We start from the raw sequence: 8,777 nt of genomic DNA, 5'->3' as shown, positions 1-8,777 counted from the left end.
CGCTTGGGTAGAAAAAACAACCCAGCGTTTTTTAAAGTGTATAGCATATGCTTTATATAATTTTCATTACACTAACATCAGAACAGATATCTGTTGATAAGTGTAACCACTTAACCACCGAGCTACCCCTGGCCCCACTGAGCAACCCTTGGGTAGGCATTGGACTACAGTTTGGAAGATCCCAGGTTCAAACCCCACAACCACCAAGTTGCCACTGTTGGGCCCTTGAGCAAGGCCCTTAACCCTCAACTGCTCAGATGTGTGATGAGATAAAAATGTAAGTCGCTCTGGATAAGAGGATCTGCCAAATGCCTAAATGTAAATGTAAAAGTATTATTATTTATACTGTATTGCAATGACCACAGAAAATGCCCCCATTTGCATTACAAACACACTCTACCATCTCTTACACCACTTTTACAATAACATGTTTTGTTTTGGGCCTGTGTAAAATGCTCTTCAATGTCTCATTGTCTTATTTGCACAAAAATGCCTTTCTATTGATTGTTTTTGTTTTTTTGTTTTTTTTTAAATAGTGGTCTAGTACATACTAATACAGTATGTTACAGACAATTAAACTGCAACATGCTATTAAAAATTGCTGTTGCACAAGGCCGGCAGATTTTATATTTCTGGAATTGTATAACCTTATTTGTTTATTTAGAGAAACATTTATTTAAAGAAATGTTTTTTTTTTATTATTAAACCAAAAGGCGAAATCCATCCCTAATTAATCACTGATAAACCAGAAAAATTTCTGCTGCTTTAAAGATCTTAATGAGCACAGTGACCTCCATCATCCATACTGTAAGTGGAAGAAGTTCAAAACCACCAGGACTCTTCCTAGAGCTGGCCGGCCATCTAAACTGAGCGATCGAGGAGAAGGGCCTTAGTCAGGGAGGTGACAAAGAACCCGATGGCCAGCCAGCTCTAGGAAGATTTAGAGTTCTAAGACAAAAACCACTGCTGAGCGAAAAGAACAAAAGGCTCATTTCAGTTTTGTCAGAAAACATCTTCATGATCCCCTAAACTTTAGGGGAAATACTCTGTGGAGTGACGAGACAAAAGTTGAACATTTTAAAAGGTGTGTGTCCCATTATGTGTAACACTACATTTCAGAAAAAGAACATCATACTAACAGTAAAATATGGTGGTGGTAGTGTGATGGTCTGGGGCTGTTTTGCTGCTTCAGGACTTGGAAGACTTGCTGTGATAAATGGAACCATGAATTTTGCTGTGTACCAAAATAACCCGAAGGAGAATGTCTGGACATCTGTTTTTGACTTCAAACTGAAGCAAACTTGGGCTCTGAAGCAGGACAATGCACACCAGCAAGTAAAAGTCATTTCTGAATGACTAAGGAAAAACAAAATGACGTCTTAGGAGTGGCCTAGTCAAAGTCCTGACCCGAGTCCAAATGAGATGCTGTGGCTTAAATCTTTAAAAAGTCGGTTCATGCTCGAAAACGCTCCAATGTGGCTAAATTACAATAATTCTCCACAGTGCTGTAACAGACTCATTGCAAGTTATCGAAAACGCTTGAGTGCAGTTGTTGCTGCTAAGTGTGGCCCTAAGTGCTGCTAAGTTAACACCGGGGTATGTAGTATTGGGTTTTGTTTTCCCTTAATAATAAAAACATTCATTTAAAAGGTGCATGATGTGTTTACTTGTGTTATCTTTGACTAATATTTGATATATATATAATATCTTTGATGATCTGAAACATTAAAAAAAATTCACACAACTGTATGTATATATGCAGTAAAACCTTGGATTACGAGCATAATTCATTTCGGAAGCCGGCTCATATTCCAAAACACTCGTAAACCAAATCAAATTTTCACACAAGAAATAATGGAAATATAAATTATTCGTTCCACAGCCAAAAATTCAATAAAAAATATAAAGTAAAAATAAAACAAATTAACCTGCATTTTACCTTAAAAATTTTTTTTTTAAATAAATCCCGACAGATAAGTGTTTCTGTTTGTGCTTGCAGGTGCTGTGTATGTGTGTATTTGTGTGTGTGTGTGTGTGTGTGTGTGTGTGTGTGTATGTGTGTGAAGCTAAAGTAAGGAGCCCCTTCCCCTCTCCCCATTCTTTTCTTCCACAGTTACCCTTCCGCTACTCTTTTTACATACACGCACACACAACGGAAACACTGTTTTATCAGGAAAATAAACAAAACTCTCTAATGACACGCGATTGAGCGACACACTAATGGAATCACTGCTGTAAAGTAAAAAATAAAACAAATTAACCTGCGCTTTACCTTTGAAAAGAATTGCGACAGAGCAGTGTTTCTGTGTAGAGCAGAGTAGGCTGATACAGAGAGAGAAAATGGCTCTTTAACCTCTCTAATGAGACTTGCTTTTACTTTACACACACGCATACAGAAACAAAATAAAAGATGTTTTACACCCACACATGTGGTCACAGTGTTATAGTTAACACGCGTTCACAGATGTTGATTATACCAATAGGAGACGTGCACTAAGACCCAGCAGGGGAGATGATTACCCACTATTCCGCAGCAAAAGCAGCAAAAGCAAAGCAAGCAGCTTTGTTGGTTAAATGCAACGTCAGACAGATATCACAGAAATGCTTGCGAAGAGCCAAAGGCAACTTTTTTTACCTCAGCGTGAGGTTTCCCCGTTTTATGGAGACCCGCTCAAGTCCTTTATGAGGGTGTTTGAACATGTCATCGAATCCAAAACTGATAGTGACGCTGATAAGTTAAACTATCTTGAACTGTATACCAGTGGAGAACCTAGAGATCTGGTAAAGAGCTGCCAGCATATGCCAAATCATCTTGGTTATGCAGAAGCAAAGAAGCTGTTACATAACAGGTTTGGAAATGAGCTAAAAATTGCAGCAGCATTTATGCAAAAGGCATTCAAATGGCCGGAAATAAAGTCAGACGACAGAAAGTCATTAAGCGCTTTCGCCTCGTTTCTGGTAACTTGCTGCAACGTTATGGCAAGTATTGAATCCATGGACGAGCTAGATATTCATACAAACATGATGACTATCATCTCAAAACTGCCCTACAAGCTGCGTGACAGATGGAGGGTTCATGCACACAAGTACCAGGAGAGCAGTAAGAAAAGAGCCAAGTTCATGCAGCTGGTGGAATTCATCGACCAGCAAGCCAGAGTATGTTTAGACCCACTCTTCGGAGACCTGGACGCTATGACCAGTGGTAAAAAAACACTGTCATAAATCCTTTCAAGGATCCCAGTTAAAAAGGGAAGGAAAAAGAGGGGTCAGACTTCCGAACCGTAGTCCAATGCCTTAACCACTAAGCTACCCCTGGCCCCAGTCGGCTGGAGTCGACATTCTTATAGGTAATAAAGAGCATAAGCTCCTAGAACCATGGCAAGTAATTAACAGCAGACACAATGGGCCATATGCAGTAAAGACCGCTCTTGGATGGACCATAAATGGACCTCTTTGAGAGTCGGTCGAGGAAGGCACATATGACAATGAGCAAGCGAGCGTTACAGCCAATAGAGTTTCCATCGAAAGTGTAGAACAAATGCTGATACAACAGTACAACCATGACTTTCCTGAACAGAATTGTGATGACGAAGCTGAGTTGTCACAAGAGGACTATCAGTTTTTAGAATCTGTAACTAACTCTCTACAGTTTACAGACAATCACTTCTATATCAGCCTTCCATTTAAGAAAGCAGCTATTCAAATGCTCAATAACCGAAGTGGAGCCATGCAGCGCGCACTGAACCTCAAATGGAAGCTTAAGAATAACCGTTCCTTTCATGAAGAGTATTCAAACTTCATGAACGACATGTTTGAAAAGGGTCATGCAGTCAAGGTCCCTACACCTCACCTAAGTCGACAAGACGGTCAAGTGTGGTATATACGTCACCATGGTGTATACCATCCTCAAAAGAAAAAGCTAAGGGTAGTCTTCGACTGTGCTGCTAGCTATTAGGGAGTATCATTAAATAGCAAGCTCCTACAGGGACCCGACCTGACAAACTCACTCATTGGAGTGCTTACACGCTTTAGACAGGAGGAAGTTGCCATGATGGCAGATGTGGAAGCCATGTACTATCAGTTTAGAGTAAAGGACACAGATTTGTTGCGTTTCCTATGGTGGCCGAATGGAGATGTGAGTCAGGACTTGGTTGAGTATAAAATGGTCATTTATTTGTTTGGTGCAAAATCATCTCCAAGCGTAGCTAACTTCGCCCTTGCAATGCATCTGCTGAGGCAGTCAACACAGTACTTAAAAACATTTATGTGGAAGACTGCTTGAAGTCTGTCCATAGTCATAGTCAAGCAGTTGCGCTATATAACAATCTCACCAACCTTTGCGCAAGTGGAGGGTTTCACCTCACCAAGTGGGCAAGTAATAGTCTCGCCTTACTAACTTCCATTCCTGAGAATGAAAGAATCAAAGACATGAGGGACTTTTATTTGAGTAAAGACGCACTCCCTGTCGAGAGAGCTCTAGGGGTGTTGTGGTGTATCAATTCAGACACGCTTAAGTTTAAGATTAGTTTAAAAGACGGCACGTGACTAGAGGAGGAATCTTGTCAGTCACTAGTTCAATGTATTACCACTTAGGCTTACTTGCACCAGTCATACTGCCAGCTAAGATCTTAATGAAGCAGTTGTGTAAAGAAAGACTCACTTGGGATGATGACATCCCCGAACAGTTTACAGAAAAGATGGCTGGCTACAAGAGTTGCATCAATTGTTTGAGTTTAGTGTAGCAAGATGCATAAAACCAGTTGACTTTGGAGTCACAACTACAGCATAACTTCAACACTTTTGAGATGCAAGTGAGATGGGATATGGAGTTGTCTCATACCTTAAGTTGGTAAATGCTGATGGACTCACACACTGTGCATTTATGATGGAGAATTCTTGCGTAGCGCCCTTGAAACAAACAGCATCCCCTGAATGGAATTGACAGCGGCAGTAGTTGCTGTGAACAATGACAAAATGTTGAAAGGTCAACTGGAAATAGAACTGCTAGACTCTATGTTTTGGACCGACAGTACAACTGTCCGGAAATACATTGACAATGAAAAACTTAGTTTTAAAACCTTTGTTGCTAACAGAATTGCCATTATACGAGAGTCAACCAATCCATAGCAGTGGAGGTATGTCAACACTTAAAAAAACCCAGCTGATGCTGCATCCAGGGGAGTTTCTTGTGAAAAATTCATGAAAAACGCCAATTGGATCAATGGTCCCTCCTTTTTCAAAGAACCAATGTGTAAATGGCCCGAGAACATTCATGACCTGTCAATAAAAGAGGATGACACTGAGATTAAACATCCAGCTTCAGTAAATCTGGTAAAGACTACAGAGAGCACAGATGCCGTGAGTGAATTTATTAACTATCACTCTGACTGGTACAAGTTAAAAATATCTGTTGCCTGGATTCTTTATGTTAAGGACATGCTTAAACAGAGAACAAAAAAGATTAAAGGACAGGTAAACGACTCAATGACAGAAAACCACAGGTCTCTGACAATTCAGGATTTAACAAGAGCAGAAAACAAAATTATTAAGTTTGTTCAAAACCAAAAATTCATGTTACAAAAGGGTAATGCATTCGTAAAAAGAAACAGTTGTCTCTCCAAACTAGACCCAGTACTGCAGGATGGAGTGCTAAGAGTTGGAGAACGTCTTGGTAAGTCTGCAATGCCCGAGCATGTAAAACATCCAGTCATTATACCTAAAGACTCATACATCACAACCTTAATCTTAAGAGACATTCAAAGGTCGGACATTGTGGAAGGAATTATATGCTCTCAAAATTGCGGCAGAAACACTGGATTCCGACTGCTAATTCCCTTGTGAGAAAGTTTCTGTCCAGTTGTGTGACATGTAGAAGGATTAGAGCAAAGACTAGTAAACAAAAAATTTCAGAACTGCCACGTGATAGAATAACACCAGATCACCCACCGTTCACTAACGTAGGGGTAGACTATTTTGGACCCTTCGAGGTCAAACGAGGTAGAAGTAATGTTAAAAGATATGGCGTATTGTTTACTTGTCTGACAACAAGAGCTGTGCACATTAAAGTTGCGCAGTCTCTAGATACAGACTCCTGCTTAAATGCCATTCGACGCTTTGTGTGCAGAAGAGGCCAGGTGTCAGTCATGAGAAGTGACAACGGAAACAAACTTTATAGGTGCTGAGATTGAACTGCGTAAAGGTATCCAACAGTAAAATCAGTTAAAAATTTAAGGCATCCTCACGCAAAAGGGGATACAGTGGATATTCATTCCTCCTTCTGGGTCTCAATTCAGTGGAATATGGAAAAGGCAGATAAGATCAGTCAGAAAGATCCTGAGATCTGTACTTAAAGAACAAATACTAAACGATGAGAGCTTGCATACATTTCTGTGTGAAGTGGAAGCAATAATGAATGACCGACCCCTTACCACTGCTATGGATGATCCCACAGCCCTGGAGCACCTGACACCCAACCACCTGCTGCTGATGAAAAAACAGCAAACAACGGACGTCGCTGGCTCAGTTGTGATCACGTGATGCTCGGCGTCAAAACAAGAAGCGCACACGTGATACATACTCGGTACTCGCAAAAAACAAGACTTGTTCATTTTCCAAGTCAAAATTAATTAAAAATCTTTGCTTGTCTTGCGGAACACTCGCAAACCGCCTTACTCGCAATCCGAGGTTTACCTGTAATGGAAATTCAAATTATTCGTTTAACAGCCCAACAAAATAAATACATAAAACTAATTAATACAAAATATAATGTTAAAATTAAACAAATTAACCTGCACTTTACCTAAAAATTTTAAATAAATCCAGACAGATAAGTGTTTCCGTTTATGCGTGCAGGCGCTGTGTGTGTGTTTGTGTACGTGTGTAAGGCTAAGGAGGAGAAATCAGACCCTCCTCTAAAGAGGGGAGAAGAAATCAGAGGGAGTCCACTCCCTCTTCTTATAAAGTAAACCTTCCTCCTCCTATTATATGAGTTTCAGAAACACACAAACACACAAGTATTAATAGAAAGACTGTTTTATCAAAAAAAATTGCAAGGAACATCGCTAATAACGCACGCTAACGGAATTACTGCTACAAAGTAAAGAATAAATAAATAAGTTAACCTGAAATTGAAACTGTAGATATGGTATTATTGGGATAATACTCATCATTCTTCTTTCTTCAAACAAGACCAAAAAGTTTTACTTTGGTCTCATCTGACCACAGGACTATTATATTACTAAAAGTAGCCTTGGAAACGATGATCCCAACTTTCTTCACGACATTGACCAGCTCCTACCATGTAGTTCTGGGCTGATTCTTCACCATTCTTAGCATTATTGATACCCCATGTATCTACTTAGACTTTGGCTGATTTTGGGGTGCACAGGTGTCTTTATGACAGCTAACGACCTCAAACAGGTGCTACTAATTTAGACTCATAAGCAGAGTGTAGCTGGACTATTTAAAAGCAAGAAACAGGTCTTTGAGGGTAAAAAATTTGGCTTATATACAAGGGATCAAATACTTATTTGACACAGTAATTCACAAATAATTAGTTTTTTGAAAATCATACAATGTGATGTCCAGATTTTTATTTTTAGATTCTGTCTGCACGTATGCTGAAAATTGTAGACGCCTCCATCACAGGGTGATCAAATACTTGTTGACCTCACTATATATATATATATATATATATATATATATATATATATGCACTGGTATACTGTATATAATGTTACATACATTTTTAGGATGTTTCTGAAGTTCACCTGGGAATTTCCATCCCGGTGGTAAAGCTACAGTACATGTTGATGGAATGTCTTTCCATAGCAGGGACTGGAAGGTAGTAGACATAGTAGCCATGGTTAGTTAACCATATTTTGAGTCAGAGTGTCAATGGCGTTTAGTGGCAGCAGCAAACTTTTTGAAAGACCTGATAGTTATGCAAATGATGAAATATAAATACTCTGAGGAAACAGATTCCATTTTAAGGTCTAAATACATTTTCTGCCATGCATATCAACTAGAACTGCTTCTACAGTATTTTTAACTACGAAAAGGGGAAATCAATGGCTGTGTCCCCATCTAGTGGCAATGTTTAAATAAAAATTAATTGACCATTAATTGAAAGTACATTTTTATGATTCTAACTCAGACCACTTGCATTCAAATTTATCATGATCAAATGGGTTAAGTTAGGTGAAAAATAACCTATTTCCTTTTAGTTGGTAATCTGCAGTTCAGAAATTTAGTAAAAGCATAATTCATAATTTTCATGTTACTGTTAATCATTACATTCAACTTTCACAATTTCGGGCTGCTAAAGCTGCTAAAGATTTACTTGCATAGATGATTTCCTTCTTTGTTGCCTCTTCATATGGCTATGTTTTGAACAATGGGTCAAAATTAAAGATGTACATGTTAGAGACCATGATGTAGAAATGAGTGCTCGAGGAAGAGCTACAGTCACAACTAAACAAAACCATGATTTAACCTTAATTTAATATATATTACAATAACTTATTTCTTGTTAAACTATTTAGTTGTAAAAATAGAATGTATCAGTGCATACTGGCATTGAATTAAACAGGTGTCTAAAACTGTTCTGGAAAATCCTACCATTCCTCCAAGATATGTCCCTGGTTACTGTGAAGGCCGTAGCATTTTCATCTTCAGTGGATTTTTAAATCCTGTCTGTCCTGTGTAAGGAAATTCTGTTACCATGCAAATGACTACTGTACATTTAAGTTAAATATTATTTATAAATATACTGCAGA

Source organism: Clarias gariepinus, chromosome 22 (genome assembly GCF_024256425.1).
Source record: "Clarias gariepinus isolate MV-2021 ecotype Netherlands chromosome 22, CGAR_prim_01v2, whole genome shotgun sequence".
In the NCBI taxonomy this organism is placed as follows: domain Eukaryota; kingdom Metazoa; phylum Chordata; class Actinopteri; order Siluriformes; family Clariidae; genus Clarias; species Clarias gariepinus.
Note: the sequence above shows the minus strand (reverse complement) of the source record.